Consider the following 19,203-nt stretch of genomic DNA (forward strand, 5'->3'; position numbering starts at 1 on the left):
GACAATCACAAGACATTCTAACCTGGGGTTCTTCCTATCTGTCAGGAAGAGAACTCACTAGATTTCAACTGCCTCCTAGTTATAAAATAAAAAGAAAGGCACGTGCCTGTCTCCTTTAGAGGATTCATCTCTTAAAACTAAAGGGCAGGATGGTAAATTGCACCTCACATCTTCCCCTTGGCATGCATTTTATCTGGAAGCTAACTCAAAAGGAGGGGAAGTCAAAGCATATTACAAACCAACACTCAAAACTCTTATTAAGATGTGTGACTAAGATCCTGTTAACTGAAGGATAATAAACCTAAGCTGCCTCCTGCCTGTATCCTCAAGGCTTTAGCAGAAAGCATAGGAGAGGCACAGTAGTGCCAAGTGACTGGTGACCTTTATCTTCCTTTCTCCTCCTCCTCATCATTCACTGTCATGTGGAATGTAGACGGAGGTAGCCTCATTTTACTATATATAAACTATTTAAATTTGGGGATTTCATGCAGACTTTTTGGAATGAAAAAGCTGAGTAAATTCCTGACTTCCTCTCTCAGCAGAGGGCAAAGCCAGGAATAAAAGACTACTGGGTGAAAGCCCATTACCAGAACTGCAGCACCCAAATCACTGGCCTTTTTATATGACAGCTGACAAGTGCTATCTTCCAGGTGGAACAATGATGATTAAAATCATCCTGTGGAATCAGATGCCCTTTTGGACTTCCAGACATGATGTTAAGAAACAAGAAGATACAGTCATTCCACTAGTGAGAGTACTTTTGATCTCTAAAAAAGCACAAGGCCCTTCATCTCTTCATCACTCCCTTCAACTCCTTTAGCTATGTTTTGGGACAAACTTACATTAAACAAAAGCAGACCAACACACAGGTGCAAGGAAAATTTCCTTACGGGATATCACCTTGATCCTGGAACTAGCCCACACATCCTGGGCCCCCTGTTGGTTTTGCCGAATGTAATTTTCAAAATTCCTAAAAGTTAAACAAAATGCTATTAATGCTTAGCAACAAAATTAACCAGCCTGCCTGGAAGGTGTAACATCAAAAAATGGCCCATTCCTCTCAACACACGGCAGAGAACTGTATTGTTTCATCAGCTGTATCAATGCAACAGTGAAAGCTGGAAGAAACCTATTTTGAGCTCTTCTGAATAGTCCAGTCCGTGTAGTACAAATGTTTTAGACTGAAAACTTTGGAGTTTCAGGACTTCTGTGTGTCCTTCCACAGCAGATTAACATCATATGAGTTCCTTTCTACAAATATAGAAGTACTGATTCCCAAGCTCAATGGGCAAGATTCAAGGTCTGACAAGGGATCCAGACACTTGAAGCTCTGGTAAGTGACAGATACTCTGGCAGCACTAAAGCACTGGTTTAGATACTTCATTTCAGAAGCACTTAACAGCTTGCAAATTATTTCTCTATCCTCTCACAGTCCTTTCCTTACACAAGAAACTTTATTTCTGAATGCAAATAACAGCCAAATAAGCATCTTCCTCCCACTTGCATTTCTGATTTTCCAGCACTGCATTCCCAAATTCTAGTCCACTGATCTTTCCACTCAGCCTTATTAAACTTCATCCTATACCAAACCAACCTGCCTTTGGCCTCAACTAAGAAGGGGCTTTAGAAACCTGAATTTAGCCCCAAAGCTGGATATTGCTTCCATACCTCTTTCATCTGCAAGCTGTTATCCCCCAAAACACTAGAGAAATAGCATAGATTCATTCATTACAGAAATAATTCAGGAGGTTTCTCTTCTAAGAGAAACTTTTAGCCCTATCACCAGTTCAGTGACCCATCTACTGAACTAATTTGTCTTACAATTGTAGTCAGCCATTTATCAAGACACAGGTATGGAATGAAGCTTTATATTCCATTCCCTTTGACTCATGTTTTACATTTGACACGTGTGCCTCCAGGGAAGCACATGCAGTTTCTTCCTTCCATCTCTTCTGCTTGCTCAACACCTGTTCTCAGGAAGAATGGTATTCCTGTATTTCTGCCTTTGAGCTACCCAAGCAACTGAATAAATAAGTCTTATGAAAGAAAAATATTCTCATCATGTCACCTACCACCTCTATCCTCAGCAGCCTGATCCATAAAGCTCAGTAGGGAAAGCAGATTATTAGCCTTTACCCTTGGCTTGCTGTTAATCAAGTAGCTCAGTATTGTACTATAAGCACTACTAACAGCATGTATTTCCTAAAGAGATTAAAGAAGTAACAGACAAACTGGTGCCACTCTATAGGTTTCCAGTGGAGCACAAATAATTTCCACCAGTTGGGAACATCATTCAGGGAAGGAAAGACATTCTGAAAAATTCCTACAAGTGGGGTAACACACTCTGAGGAACAGATCTTTACGCAGTAGGAAGCAGCAAAGCATCATGAATTATTACCTCAAATTTCCTTCACTCAAAGATTTGCCTCACTACAACTAGAAAAGCCCAAATCAAAGAGATAACATACCCAAGGGCTGCAACTCTTCCACTGCAGAAACGGCACTGTCTAGGACATCCAAAAAAAGATTTATAAGCTACAGGAAGCTCAGTTCTCCCCAAGGGATTTCCCTTATTCATTTTCCACTGCAGAGAAAGCTCAGTGCACACATTTGAAGGCTCCCCCCGTCCCAAGTGAAACAAAAAAAAAGAAATTCCATTAGTACCAAATTTATTAAAATTAAGTTTGTCAGAAAGACGAATGAAAGCCACTTCCTAAGGGTGTTATTTGCACCATGCTTGCAGGAAATAAATGACTGATAGTGGAGGGTGACTAGGAAAGCAATGCTGTATGTTACCTTCCCCATGAATAAGCTCCCTCAGTTTTATCATGGGTCTTGCAGTCTCTGGTACTGTAAAGCTGCCTGATACTACTGCACGGGCTTATATGCAATTTTATGAAATAAAAAAGCTTGCTTTCCCATTTGTGTTAGAAAGGTAGACAGTATGACTTTAAAAACTCTCATGAAGCAGATATAAACATATGTATCTTTCATCTGGGAAAAGTCTCATGAACCTGAAAGCTGTCATGATTTTTTTGAATGGCGAAGATGTAATACCAAGACCAAGCATTACCAGCCTGTAGCTTTCCCTTTTTCTGGGGTAAGTCACAGCCAGTGTGAAAAGGTATCAGCTCCACAGATTTACTTGTGACAACCCAAAATAAAATTCAGCTGTAAGTAATGAGCTTCCTAGCATTTTACAAGGGATTATCACTGCACAAACACATCTAAAGATTAAAGACTACTCAGCTGTAACTGGCTGACATGTCCTTAAACCAGTAAAATCTTGCCACAAAAACTGCTTTACTCTTCCTCTTTTTAAATCAGTTTCTTCGTCAATAGAAAAAAAGGATGTTAAGCATTTTAGAAGATTATTAAAGCAAAACTAGGCTGAAAAAGAAAAATGTCACATTGTTCCAAAAATAAAATTAAAAAAATTAAAAAAATAAAAAAATTAAGTCCTTTGGCTTTATTTTCCTCCACAGAGAAAACATGTTATTTATTGTTAGCTCCATGTTAAATTTCTAGCACAGTTTGAAAAGGTGCAGAAAATATCAGCACAAAATGAACCAGAACATTTTGCTTGTGAAGAAACAGATCTTCAGGCAATAACTCTGGTTCACCAATACTGATCTCACCAGGAAAAAGCAGACACCCTGCAGTAAGGCAGAGGCAAAGAGTTTTTTTGTTGTTTGTTTCCTTCTAGTTTTCCTTATTCCTTCCTCCCTCTACATGCAGAAAGCAAAGTAATTGCTCATGTCAAACCAGCACAGTGACAAGGAATTCTATGCCTAGCATAAAGAAAGGCACAAATTGAATGCAACCCTTGCCGTTAGCTGCACACAGCTCAGACCATTCCATCCGGCCACAGCAGCAGCACTGGAAACGCAGAATGGCACAAACAGCAGCCTGATGCTGCTGGATCCAGGAAACCCCCAGTAATCACCCCCAGTGCCTCTGCCAAACCCTGCCGACCTCCTCCTCAGAGGGGCAGCTCCTGTAAGTACTGCCAGGTAATAGAGCTGCCCCCCACTGACGTTTGTCTTCATTCTTGCTCAATAGGAATCATTAAAATGCCAACATCAGTCACAGGAGAGCAGTCACACAAGTTCAAGAGACTCAAAAAATGCCTTCATCTCCTAATTGGGAGAATGTGTGGAAAAAATCAGGAGAGAACAGAGCAGCTTCTGGTTGAACAGCACGTATGTTTTAGGAGAAAACCTCTCCGATACTCAGTTGTCTTTACCAGACCAACTGTACTCACTGCCCTTGGACTTCTGAAACCACATGCTGTCACAGCAAAGACTGACTGGTCTCACCGAGTTCATCTACACCAAAGAGTAAGCTATTGTGGAAAAGGCCACTATGTAAATAAAGCATGACTGATTTTCATTTCAGCTGGTGCAGATGAGGAAATGATGGTCATAACTTCCACACTCAATTACCCAACTTGTGCTGGCAATTACACTGATTCCATACACAAATTAGACGCAGCATGGCATGAGCATGTTGCTTATGCAGTGATCTGCATATCCAATTATCATTATTTTTTTAATCTGGCCTTAAAACTTTTAGTGGCTGAAAGACTGGTAAGCAGGAAGGGCAATAGACCACGTTTTTTCTGGAGATGCATGTTCATTTCAGAGATACCGCTGTTTTGCTGAATAACAAATTCACTTTCTTCTTTTTCACTTCCTAAGGACACAAGTTCTGATTTCTGCCTGCGAGTACTTCGAAAAACGCACAGTATAGCTAGCAAGGGGATGTAGCTTTATGGTGACAAGCAGTTTGCATTTGCACAGGAGCAAATTACTGTTTCAATTCTGGATGACTTGCAAAGCTGATTAATATAGTTCCTCCTTCCATATATATATAACCAACAATTCACAGTAAAGATTCAGAAGATTTTGGGGTTGTTTGGGTTTAGGATTTTTTTGGAAGTGAGGGGCAGAAGATCGAGTCTGACTCGAACAAGTCTGTCTCTCACATTAAATAAGTCTCACCACTTGTAGGAAATAGAAAAGTGTTACTCACTGTTCTTTGCCCTTCTAAAACACTTTTCTGTATTACTTGGTAGAAAAGAAGATAGATACAGGAAAATGGAATAGGAAGAGGAAGGAAGGCCCCCATGGGAAAATAAAAATAGAACAAAACCAAAACACATGTAACAGGCAGGAGAAAAGCTTTCAGAAAGATAGAGTCATACCATTCAAAATAAAGTTTGTCAGGTTTTTTACAGGTGTAAATCAAGACATATCTTCTGAATTTTGATGGAAAAAAATAGGAGTGAAAAATACTGATTTTCTCAGCTTAGCTTCAGATCCAATTCAGAATGTCAGATATGTTTATGTTTCTGCTTGCCTGCCTGCGCTGACCAGCCACATGACCCTGCATGTGCAGAGGTCCCCAAGGAAGCACTTAACAGCTATATTGATTGTGCTGGTCAAACTTGGTCAAGGGGCAGCAAGGACAGCAATGCTACTTTAATCACAGCAGTGCACATCCCCATGTTGTCAACACAGCCATTTATGGTTAAAGAGTATTTGACCAGTACAATACATCAACAAATCTACATATGCAAAGGACTTTTAGCACAGACTTACATCCTTGGTTATGTGAATACAGTTATCAGCAGTCTCTAGACTGAGGGCAACTGCTCTGCAATTAAACAAAATACTTTCTACTTACTAAACAAAATGCCATATTTAATTTATCTTTTTTTTTCTTAAGTAAATAATTATTATGACTGCAGGTTCTTAATTGCTTTTAAATGCAGATGGTTTGGTTAGAGTAAAAACATTCAATCTAAACTTCGTTTAAGCGCACCGTTCAATTTCAACCTAACTTGTTTATTTTTACATTAAAAAAGCATGGTCTCATTCACTATTTCTGAAGAAAGTATACAAAAGCTTTAAATATATATATACATACATATATACATATATAAATCTCCAAACAGCTGTTTTTGCCACTTACCCATTTTCCTTAGAACTGCTCCATCCTTCCCTCCTCCCCCTCCAGATAAAACCCCAAACCAACAAAATATTAAAACATATAACAAAATCCCTTCCAGCACAGGGTTCACAACCAGTTCTACCCTGAGCTGTCTAATACTTAACATTTCAAACAGCCAAGATATCATCAGTTATTCCAGCCACCCCAGAGACCCAGTCCCTCAGCAGGCTTTCTGTCCCTCATTCTCAATAGTGAATTAGGCAACTAAAAACATCTGTGGCTGGCTTTTTCCACCTCGCCCTAACGTGTTAAATCAGAAACGTTATTCTCCTTTGCTTTCCACTTACAGGACAAATCATTTTATGCATGGTCCTAAAGAAATAAAGCAAGCTATAAGAAAAAACAAAAACAAAAAAACAAAAAAGCCAGGTTCAACCTTCATTCTGTGTGTAAAATTGTCTGTCTTCTTTTCTACCCAAATCTAGCTTCTCCCAGCCTGTCATTTGCACTTCTGAGTCACCTTCTATTGGCAGCTGTTGTCTGTCTTTCTAAGGGAATGAAGGAATGAGGTCCCAGAAATTTGTTTCTGAAAGAGAAAAAAAACAACTACACAAATTAGTCAGCGTTTCCTCTCTCCCTTCTTTGAAGGGATATAGCTTTAGATATGTGGAAACAAAAGGATGCAGATGTACATGTGAAAATACAAAGCGAGTAAGAACTCGGCATGTCGCATCTCCTAGGTGACTTTGAACTCTTCAGACATGCAAAAGATGAGGTGAGATGATGAGTGTCTAAGTGCTGATGTTCAAGGAAAACAGAGGGCAGCAACATCAAATAAAAAATTAAACTGTATTTGTGGACTGTTTCTTTGTGTTTCATTCCCTGATATTTTCACTGGCTATAACACTGACATTTATTAGCTCTTTGCCTGTAAAGTGGGCAGAAGACTTATCACAGTCCTAAAATCAGATATCAAAAGTAATTTTTTTTCCTGTTTTAAACTGAAATCACCTCAGAATCTGTATAGCAATACCAGAGCCTGCTCTTCTTCCAAATGTAAGTTTTGAGAATGCAACTGTCTGTAGGAAACAAACTATCTTCAGACCTGCAGCATCATTCAGAGGGCCACTGGAGCAACACAACACAAGAATGGTATTTTAGGCAGCTCTGTAGTTTAAAATATCTAAATAATGGAAATAAAAATCAGCTGTACAAAATCAATGACCAGCACCAGAAGCTTGCACTTCAAATCCCCAGTTTCTGTAGTCCTATCCAAACAGGATACCTGAGCCTCATCGTTTGCACATTAAGATGGATAGGTTGTTTCCATTAGACAGCAGAGCACTGTAAGTCTCATGTGAGAGATTCTGCTGAATCCTTAGTTTGAAATGCAGTAGTGGTTTAAATGCAAGCCTACAGGTCTCAGAGAGGCCTTATACTTCATAGTTTCAGAGAAAGATAGACATATCCAATTCATCTTCATGGCCAAATATATTATCATGTGCACATTAGCAGTGCTTAGCTTGGGTTCTATCATGAGTTGTAGTTTTACATGCACTGAGCAGTAAAAACTTCCCTATAGACTTTGGTCGTTTCATGTAAAAGGAGTGTGGAAGTGGTGCTGATTGGGATGCTGCTGGGCATGAAAAGACACAGGAGGGGATATCATAGAGCTGCCTACACAACCTATTGCTTGCAAGACAGACACACATCTGCCATCTGCTCCCAGTTTTCTTTGAGACACCATACTGCAAGGTAGCACATTATCTAACTGCCCTTAGTTACTGGGCATAATTGACTTGCCCATGATAAGCAGCTTAGAATCTTCACTGTGAACTAGAAATCTCAGGCCAGATGTTCCAAGCCCCTGCCTTACACAGCCAAATCACCCCCAGGTCTCACACCAGAAAACTACATTTCTGTAGTTACATAGCTCTGTGGAGCAGGTGTCTCTTAGTAACCAGCTTTTTCTTTTCTGCACTTCTGTTTCTTTGCAATCTCATACCTTACCTACTTATGTTATTACCATCACCCTTCCCAAAAGGAAGCACCACAGTTTGCACTACATGAGAAAAGTCATGAAGTTTTTTTGTGAGAATTGAAATAGACTATTTCTAGAAATTTGAATAAGGTGCTGTGCAAATGAGTTAGGTTAAAATCTCATGAAATTTCAGAAATATTTCCTCTGGACTGAGTCTTTGCAACCACTCTAGAGAAACTAACTGCACAGACAAAATCTGATACTAATTTCTTAGTATCAGTTAAAATACAAGTCAGCTTCCATGATTTTTTTTTTCAGTTCTCAATACTTTGGCTTCATGTTTATCATAAGATTGGTGTCTTTAATAATTCGTTAAATTGCATTCCAGTGTGCAAGTTTTGTAAATGCTGTAACAAACAGTCATTGAAGTAAACTGTTTACAGTCTAGACACAAATCCCTCCAAATTGCTTTGATTTGGAGCAAGAATAAAATACCAAGCACCATCTTATTTAAAAGCAAACAGCCGAGACTCAGTGTGATGCTATGACCAAGGAATAGTCATATAACCAAACCCTGCTATGCTTTCAGGAAACAAGAAAGTATTTCATTGCAGTCAGAAAAGGAAGACAGGTCCATAAAACTGTGAGAGTCTAATGCAAGCACATGAGACCACATCGCACAGGAAAAAAGCTAAAGAGGTTGTGGACATAGATAAAAATTTGGTCAAGCTGTTATAAATGTGGGGTTTTTTTCTCCAACACAGCATCAAGCTGGGCCCCAAATCACAACCACTATTTACTTCAACACATATTATTAAGCTGTAAATAAGAACAGACCACTCATCTCCGGACCTTGTCGGCCTCAGGGAGATTTTTAAATGCCACATCTCATCACGTATGCTTCAGCCTCCTATTCTGGCAACTTTCTTCATCTGCACGCACAAGTACTTGGAGAAATCTTTCACACAAGCTCACAGAGAGGGCTTTTATCTGCAGGCAAAAAATATGTTACTCAAAATGCCAGTGTTTTTCAGTAGCGGTGTAACTGCTCTACCAACAGATATGGGAGTTAACACCTCAAGAAGGAAAAGTGATGACCATGGTAAGCAGACAAGTGCATCCACAAAGCTTATTGCTCAATACCATACAGCTACACTTGCTCATACCTCTGGTATTTCTAAGCTAGCACTTCCTGAGAGATGCATTCAAAGGACCCTGAACTGGGCTGTCAATAAAAGCTGGCTAATTTTTCACTGACAGTGTGCTTTGAACCAAACATACAGCAACAAGAAGTTATTGCATTGATCCGTTCTCAGCTGAACCGTTTGCTCTTTTTCTATTCAAACAATATCAAATATCTCTATTCAAAAGATATATTAAAGGAATTCCATGTAAATGGCATATATGGAATGTTGGGGGGTTGTAATAAAAATTACTTCAGCTTGAAAGCTCCTTCAGTTTTGCCAATTAACACACTGATGTTGAATGCTTCAGGCTGAGTCTGGTGATCCACCTTGGACAAAATAACTTAATTGGATATCAGTTTTTTTAAGTGAAGGACATTGCAACCTTTTAATGTCCCCAATTGTTTTTCTCAGGCAATCCATACAAGGCCTTCTCCACTTGCTTGCCTTTAAGACAACTAAAACTGGACACATGTAACACACCAATTTATATCCCTGCGCTGAGTACAACATCATAGCAAACAATGGAGGAGAAACTAGGGGTGGTGAGAAGGGAATAACAAATACTACTACAAGATGTAGTACGAAGGTTCAAAACCTCTAAGGTCACGTCATCAAGGAGAGAAAGTGGGGAAAAGCAGCTACTGGTATGTGCAATCATTAGATCACTGCAGGATTACAATAAAGTTATCTCTGCGATGTAGCACAGCACTGCCAGAAGTAATTAGTCCTCTATCTGGAAGATGTATATTATCAGCAAGAGATCTGTGATTACTTTTAGTTGGGCTAATGAAAGACCTGTGCTTATCCTTATTCCAATTCATTTCTAGACTTTCCTGTCCGGCTTTATCAGCACTGGGATTAACATCAGTAATAGGGCTGTGTGCATATTTACACAGTGTAATTAACTGCTGGGGGAAGACAGAAGGGAGCTCTTTAAGATCATTTATTAAAATGCAGGCACGCTGCTAATCAGAGTCAAAATTCAGGGAGAAGTTATTAGAAAATAAAAACCCACTCCAGGATGAGAAAACAGGAGCTCTCTGGAGCCCTCCTTGGATAGACGAATTAAATAGGATTCACTGACAGCATCAACGAGACTCTATGGAAAACACTAGAGTACCTATCTGAAAAATCTGTGTTACGGTTAAGGCTGGCTCAAAAGTTTAGTGTTTCAAGCAGAGGACAAGTAATTCACCTGGTAGAGGCTACCTATCATTACAATGAAAGGTGAAGATCTTGGCCATTATGGCCTGGATTCAGCAAAGCACTTAAACACATTCTTTACATTGAACATCTCCTTGATATCATCCCAAATTGACAAAATGAATAAAAACATATTTAATTCCAAGGACAGTTTTCCTGACAAGATTTAAGCCTCTGCTTAACTCAACCTGCTGCTAAAACTGAGTGTTACTGGTTGCAAAGCACAACTGCATATGCAGGTTTGTCATCAGTGGGCCCCTTGTGCTGAGAAGTTTTGTTTGACATCGCAAGGCAACTGATTCACCACACTGTTTTTTACTAAGGTCTCACTCTTGAACACATTTACCTGAATTTGCTTTCCAGCAAACATTCTGAAAAGTGAGGCATTTTATTAGGTTTCACTGGATTTATGCAACTGATATAAAATAGTTTGGCAGAAATTACAGCTGGCATAGAAATCCAGCTAAAAACAAATCCTCTGGCTATTACACCAAGATATGTGTTATGTATTTGGTACATACCTATTGATATGATCTTTAACATGCTCGTCGATATGATTTATAACATCTTCTACTTACTACCAAATTGTAAATTAAGCATTTAGGGCTTAACTGGCATTTCAGTTTCTTCCAACTATTCATCATTGAAGTCAATAAGGTGACCAGATTTTTCAGTCATCTTTAAGGTTTCAGATGAACTATGTTCAATGTCCTAAAGTTGTCTTTTCTCTGAAGGCTGTCCCTGAGGGCCAATATTTTTACCCCTTCCATTAGAAACCACCATAAGCCTTCTTCCTTGCTATTTACTTTCTAGCTTTCACAGAGCGATTACATTGCAGTAACAAAGCCAGTACCAGCTGCATTAATGCTTTAAAATCTTTAGCGATTAATTGAATTTATATAAGTGCCAAGGAATGTTATTCTTAAGACTGCACCTTACTATTTTTTGGCTAGAGCCAGCATTTGTACACCGTATGCACACACACAAGCCAAAACCCAGAAATAACTGTTTGTAGCAACAGAGGTACAAACCTCATCAGGGAAACCCAAACACATTATAAATATTAATTAATTTCAGCCACATGCCCTCCTCTGTGAAGTGGGTAATTACTATCCCTATTCAGCACAAGTGGAAAAACTAAAGGAGAATGATTTGCCCAGGTCAAACAAGGTGTACAGCACAGAACAGAGCGCTTATAACTCCAACACAGCACTCTAGCCAGAGAACAATCCTTTTCTTCATAACCCATGTAATTAAATTATTGCAGTCCACTATGCAATTGCTGTAACTCAATATGATGAAAGCAAGGTTGGGGTTTCTTCCTCAAACATAAATAACAGAACTATCTTCTCACTTTTTAGTATTTTCATGAATATTCACATCAGAGTTTCTCCCTCAAAATGCTCTGGAGTAACAACCTACTAAAAAAGTAAATAATCTAACAACCTACAGCAACTTGGAGTCATTTATTTGTTGTAATGTGATTAACTGCTTACGCGCAACCTGAAAGGCAAAAAGGAAAGTCTGTGGACTGAGTCCAAAGTGAGCAACCAGGTTCTGATGATAAAGGGAGATGTGCCCACAGTAAGTAGGTTTGAACTGGCAACTTGACAGAGGCTTTAAGTGATTCACTTCATTTACATATATATTTGGATTTTTTTGGGGGTGTAGAGGATAAGTTATAAACAAGCCTAACTGCCTTACTACAGAAATAGAAGCAATTTGTTAGCAATACCCTTACTAATATAAACATGCAGCTAATTGTCTCTCTTTGTATAGCAGGCATACAGGAAATAGAAATAATTTTACTGATGGATTCATTCAGTAGGGAAAATTAAACCCCATAAACAAATCTGAGCACATCACACCCACACTTGGGTTCTGCCTTCATAACCTATGGAGGACCTCAATTACAAACCTGAGTGCTTTGAGAGAACACATCAGTGTTTAACCCCCTGTTCACTTCAGGGTGGTGCTTCCCTTTGCCCTGTCTCAGCTCACTCATCAGTTAAAGCAGAAGGCACTAAACTTTCTTGCATAAGTCTGGGTGGTATCAGGAGCCCTGAGCTCCCCTTGAAATCGTTGGCGAAAGGCAAGCCTGCAGCACTGACACTGACTCTGGTACACTTCATACTCCTGTATTGCTGCTTTTCCTCTTCATTTTGGCCTCTTCTATTTCTGTTTGGTTGGTTTGTTTTTGGTTTACATCCACACATCTAGAGATAATTTCCTTCTGCTCAAGGTCTTCTCAAGAGCTTACAGCACTATTTCACAGCTGAGATGCAGATCACTCATTTCCTCAGCAGTGCTGCCAGACATGACTAAGAAAAGCGGTGGCCATGCCATTTTGGCTGATCAGTCCTCCATTAATATTTTCACATACAAAGCCATTTCTTATTCACAATATATGCTTGACACCACTTTTATTTACATTGAATTAAAATTAAGCAGTCAGGCATTTGCCACAGCAATCCATATAACTCAGCCTGACAGCATGACATTATCACTAGCTAAGCAATATTAGCTTTGTATGATTAGGACCTCCTGGGAATTCATTCCATGAGAGGACTTCAGGTGCTGTTGTCATAAGCCATTATGCTCCCTCCTAAGCAACTGTACAACAGACTTTTCCAAGGACAGCATCAAAAACCAGAACAGTGGCTCAAACCCAATTTATTAGTGCAAACAGCAAGGGTATGCAAGTTCTTAAATTATCATCTCATCCTCCATCAGGAAATCCTACACTACATTAACCCTTTCAGTAGGTGATAGCACTGGTACCCTACTGTCACAGATCATACAGTCTGTGGACCATCACCAAGGAGGTTTTCATTCGTATAGCTTTTCCAATACTTATTCCAGCCCAACAAGTTCATTTCTGCAAACCTTTGATACAAATCATCCCCGTGTATTTTCTAACATTTCAGCTCCTTCTATTCCTGGAGCAGCCCTGCTTTGCTGTTGTCAGGATAGCTGCCCACGCTGGGCTGCTGGGTATTACTTTGCTAGGGCTGACTGTAACATCAAGTGACCTTTTTGTTTACTACAAGTAAACATCAGTTTACTCTGAAAACACGCCAGAGACTTCAGATAAGGCACATACTGCAGAACTTCACCTCTGACAGAATCTTCCAGGAGTGTGAGATAGAGACCTGTTCTCCTTGTCATGTCTTCCAAGGGCTGGCCAGAAAAACCCACACTCCTTCAAAATTGTCTGCCGACAGAGTCCAGCAAAGAGATACAACACTCACAGGTCTCTGGGTTGTTTTTCCTTTGTCCTCATGGCTGGTGACCAAACTCAACTCTTGACACGCTCACCTTGGCTTTGGGAAAGAGGTCTTCAAAATCTCCCAAAATAGCTAAAATATTCTTTCAAGGAAGCTACAACTGTCTTCCTGACTAAAGGAACCCATCAACAAAGAACTGCCCTGAGCATCCAGTCACTAGCAGATGGTGGCCTTCAACAGAAGTGGCTTATGTGAATCATGAAATTAATTCTCGCAATTTTTAAATGCATCACTGACACGGACAACCAAGTTAGGAAGGATTTATGTGTCTCATGTTGGCCAAGTCACTGGGCCCAAAAGCCATTTCCTACATAATGAATTTGAGCACTACTTTTACATCTATTAGAGAGGAAAAAAGGCTACTTTTTATACAATGCACTGCTTGGCAATTTGTCATGGGGTATAATCACAAAGACAATAGATGTCATAATATTAATAGCAAGAAAGATGTGCTAAGCAACAGGGAAACAGATACTCAAACATCCCCAGTGATTGTCAAAAGACTGGCACAAAACTAAGCAAGACACCAATACATAAATGCTTTTGAAAGCAAGTCTTCTGTTTGCACTGCAGTCTTAAGTATTGGGATGGGAATTTCAGACCCTGTTTAAGATTGCATCAGAATGGTCAGGACAAACAATGGCAGTTTTTGCACTGTGGACTCAGAGAAAGCAGATTGCCCCAGCTACAGGAAAGGTTGCCTTTCCTTTCTGTAAGCCAAAGAACATTTTTGCACTTATGCTTCATCCCATTTATGGGCAGGCTATTAACCAAGATGTTTTCGCAGGAAAAGGGCAAAATGTACACACAAAATGCTAATTTCAGTGTCATCTGACAAATAAACAAAAACCCAAGCTAGCCTTTGCATGAATCCTTTCCTTAAAAAACCAAATAAGCCTGAATCTTAACCTGCAAATTTACTACATTTTCTAGACAGCTATACATGTAATGGGTACATGTATGTAAAAACCTCTTTATAAATTTGTATTTGTGTGTGTGAAAACCAATCTCATTAAATCAGTGCAAAACCCAGGGACATCCCTCCTCATTTCTTTTTCATGTATTCTAGAGGCAGAAAGTTTGTGTAAACAAAAAATTAAATAATAATTATTATTGTGCACAAAACAATTTTTTCCCCTCATTCAAATACTCTTGCTTGTTGTTGTTTATAAAGACAAAGCATTCTGATCTGCTGCTGTGGAGTTATTTATAAGAATTTGGTGAAACTTAATGAGCTTGAGAAACCGTGGGAGTTGCCAGATCAACACCATTCTTGGTGGAAAAAAAAGAAATGATGAATATTTTCTTCCAGCTTTACTTCCAAGTCTGCTACTTCATTTTTTTTAATTAGCTATACTGCAGAAGGTTGGATTAGTCATGGAATCTCTTAAAAGCTGCCAGAAAAAGCCTTGCAAATTTACTACTGATATTACACATAGGCTCTATGAAAGTTTGAAGAATTTGACATTTGTAGTCCATATATTATGACAATGAGTAAAACTCAAGACATTACTGGTGATCTTTAAAATGCTCCTGTTTGGAACAGAACCTATTTGAGAAAGCATTTGCTAATTTCGGTTAAATCTAGCAAATGAAGAAGGATGTCAGAAGTGAATTTCCAATAGGATCTGAAGAAGAGAGGGAAGAGCCAAATTCTGTGCTTATGAAAAACAAGTAACTGAGTCATTAATAGGTACTAAAAAAATCTGAATTATGACTTCATCGCTTTCCACAAAGATCTGATTTAACCACATTCAGCGGAAGTGCAGAGGTTTTTTTCTGCTCCTCCATGCCACTTGTGAAGGCTCAGGTGGCTGCAGGGGAACACGCTGAGGCTACACTATAACCTGAAAAGCATACGCTTAAAATCTCCCACATTTTCACTGTTGACACAGTAATACCAGGGACTGAGCCAGTGTGCTGCAGGCATCTTAAAATAAGAATCTGAAGAAACAAAAGCAAATTAGCATGGTATACAAACCACTCTGCACAAAACTAAATACTTTTATTCTCACTGCTAGAGTCCTTAGCAGCTTGATCAATTCAGCACATCTTTCAGACCACCAGCAGGAATGGTCACAGCCACTTTTATTGTGGTTTAATTAACACACACACAGGATTTCAATAAATCATCCATAAGCCTGAGCTGCTATGAAAGAACAAAGCGCATCAAGGCACAGTGCAATGACCAGGAAAGGTTAATACAAGGAACAGGAGTTTAACATGGATCACCTATCATGAACCATGCTGAGATCTCTTTATTGCTTCCAGACTACCTGCACCAAGTGGTCGTAGCCATATTAAGAAGAGATCAGAGGGATGACAAACATTAAGGTATCTTCATTCTACAGCTCCAGTATTCTCTCAAATATTTTCCTACAGCAATTATCAAGACAGCATCCTCTCCTGTCATGACACTTTGGTATATTACACCTCCAAATAATTATTCCAAGAATAAACCTGCTAGTACCAACAAGATCACTTATGTAAGTAGCTGTGGGGGTGTGAGTTAAGAAATGGCAACAGGACCACAAGCAAATAAAAGGCTTCCTTCTGGAGTCTCAAGCTATCCATCGCTGAGTGTACCTTGTGAAAGTGATTTAGTCAAACTCAGTACCAGCAAGGCACATTCCTTTAAAACATTAAAATAGCAATGCTGCAAGAACTGCCGGCTAGAAGAGGATGTGAAACGACCAGTAGACTGCATTTAAACTGGAAAAGGGAAGTGACTTATGCTTGTCCCTATTACTGTGGGGGAAAAGAAATCATGTAATCAGTGTAGCACATCCAAAGCCACTACATTTTATTATCTCAAGCTTCATTTCTGCAGCCAAAGAAGGATTTATGCTGATTGACTGAAAGCATTACCTAGAGTTTGTGCTATGATTTATTTATTTATTTGCCAAGGAAGAGGTTCAGTGCTCATTAGGTATTTATTGCATTGACCAGTTTTATCAAGGCTTTTGACGTGCTATAAAACAGGCTAATCAGACGAGTAACATTTTTTATTCATGCTTAGAGAGATTACAAATGAATTGATCAGGTCCATTGAAGCTTTCAATAGAGGAGATTTGCAGTTCAATGGTTAGAAAAGCTGAGGCTCTTCTACACATTATCGTCTTTAGGATACTAAACTGAAACTTCCCTGTGTGTAAATAAGCTGCTTAAGCAAGTTTAGTTTTCCCTCCACAGGGGGCTGGAAGCTTGCTATATAAATTAGGTTTTACACTGATGATATCTTGGTAAAAGTCATCTCTACAGCCACTGAGCACAGATAGATCAAGGCTAATGAACTGCACACCTGCAAGCGTGACCAGGTTTGAACATGCTATAGTACCTAGAAACAGGCCCACATTGCCATAAGAACACAGGACAACTTGTGAGCCCAGGACAGAGCAAAGGCACCATATATGTCCTGCTCCCAACTGGGACTAGAATATGTCAAAGAAGGTATGGCAAGTACTTCACTTTGTGCACCCTTCCAGTAGTGTAAGGACAGACAGCAGAATTTATTTACAAAATAACCAGGCAGCATCTTTTTCATTGAACACTGAAACAAACCATCTTGTGTTCTGCTTCAGGACTTGCTTTGTTTCAGATCAGATGTAAAGCCAAGGTCCTAACCCCAAGAATCAATAAAGATCCATCATATTGCATTTTCTCACTAATGTTAATCCTGATGCCCTGGCCCTATTCCCATTGAGGTAATTGCTATTTGCCTCTGCAGATTCCTCCCTTTGCTTTAAAAGGTCCTAAGCAGACGCTATTTATCCCTAGATAACACCACCAGCATATTTATCCCATTTTTCCCCCAGGTTCCCTGCTTGCTCTAGTGGGAATTCAGTGTACTCGTGCCTCTTTTTAGCAGCAGCATTCCACTATGTCATTTCAGCAGTGGATGCTGCAATGACATGCAGAGTCATTGCATGTTGAATTAGGAAAGAGGGAGTTGTGGACACCTAGATCAACTATCATCTTAGTGCCAAGAATTTCCTAAGCCAAAACACATTATACAATGTTAAGCCAGAATCTCCCCAAGCAAAGAAGAAAAACAAGAAAACTGAGACCAGTAAGACTTTTAGCAAACAGACCACAGAAGCAACCTCCTTGATGTGGAGTGACTGGCAATTGAGGGCGTAGACACCAGAATACACACTGAGCAAGACTGGCACCAAATCCCAGATTCAAGCCAGGGGGATGGGGTATTTACCATCACCTTACCTTCAGTCTAGTTTTTAACTGAAATTATTATATGGTCAGAAGTGTGTTATTCACTAAGGGTAGGCTTCATGTCTCAGAAATTGAGTTAAACTTCAGGAATTTAAGTTGGTCATCCCAACACTTTCTCAGCACAATAACAGAGGCAGTCCTAGAGGGAAAAAATAATCTGTTCCTACAAAATCCATTTAATACATTTTCTGGCTTATCCTTTGGAAGTTGTACCATCTCCTATATGCCCAGCAGGAGCTCAGGCACTAGTTTTTACAGCAGGGCACATTTTCCTTGCCTAACTTGAAACACAGAAGAGGCGTTTTCATTTAAAACTGTATTTGTTCAGAGCAAGTGTAGCAGAGACTGAGCTCTCCATTCTCCAGAGCTGGCTGCACAGTCCCTCCAACACGCACGGTAGATGTGGTAAGTATTTAAAGAAACCTTTAGCCAGCTGCATACAGCACATTGCATGAAACAATATTCATCAGGCTTGCAAAAGTACTTCGCTCACAGAGCAAGCAATCAATTGTACATGCTTTCAGATTATTTAATCACCCACTTTTGTACCCTGAGCTATCCAAGTTCTCCCTAGACCCTGATGCTTGCCAGCTATAATGATATCTTTAAACATATATCATTAAATACACAGGGTGGAACTGCCTTTCCTTGACATTATTGTTTAACGGCACAAAGTAACCACCATTGTTACTATATGAAACCACAAAATATTCAAGGAAGAGAGGAAGGGCAAGGTAGGGGAAGCCAAACTGTGACCTGTTAAAATGTGTTGGCTCCTGTTCAGGTTTCCATGATCAATGTGCATAGGGGTTTCACTTTTTACTACTTTGAGCTGACACAGGTCAGAGAATCCATGTTCTTGCCCTCGGGTCACCAGGCTGCAGATGCCAAACACTTTTCAGTTTCTGGGCAAGCAGCAAGTCCCTAATCAGCATGCAGCATACTTGGATTGCTCTGTGCATAATGAAGTACCTTCTTTTTGCAACCTCATCTCTCCATTAGGTAAAGCATGGACAATTTTAAGGAGCAATTGCAAGACTTTGCCACTGCTGAGCTAGCACAATTAACGTATCATCACATACCTTTTCTTCCCCCCCCCATTGCTTGTCAGTCACAGTTAGAATTGCTGCTCAGTTCCTGGGTTATAGCGAATGAACAAAGGCAACTTTGAAAGACCAAAAAAAGTTAACTTCAAACCATTTGATCTCTCCTTTCATCCCCAGCCAACAGCAAACACCACTAAACCACAACAAAAAACAGATGTTCACACATTCAACAGAAATGATCAGAGCATGTCACTGTCTTAATCCAAGTATTAAAAATGCAACAATCAAAATGAGGTATTAACAAGGGACAAAAG

At 39.6% G+C, this 19,203-nt stretch overlaps 1 protein-coding gene across 4 annotated transcripts in view; it reads right to left on the reverse strand.

Moving 5' to 3' along the window:
- The window catches only part of SORCS1 (sortilin related VPS10 domain containing receptor 1), a 291,565-nt gene that overhangs the window by 215,726 nt on the left and 56,636 nt on the right, over positions 1 to 19,203 (reverse strand). The gene's annotated exons all lie outside the window — the stretch shown is intronic.

Source organism: Pezoporus wallicus, unplaced genomic scaffold (genome assembly GCF_028554395.1).
Source record: "Pezoporus wallicus isolate ANWC-B61680 ecotype Strahan unplaced genomic scaffold, APGP_CSIRO_Pwel_v1 contig_3365, whole genome shotgun sequence".
Classification (NCBI taxonomy): domain Eukaryota; kingdom Metazoa; phylum Chordata; class Aves; order Psittaciformes; family Psittacidae; genus Pezoporus; species Pezoporus wallicus.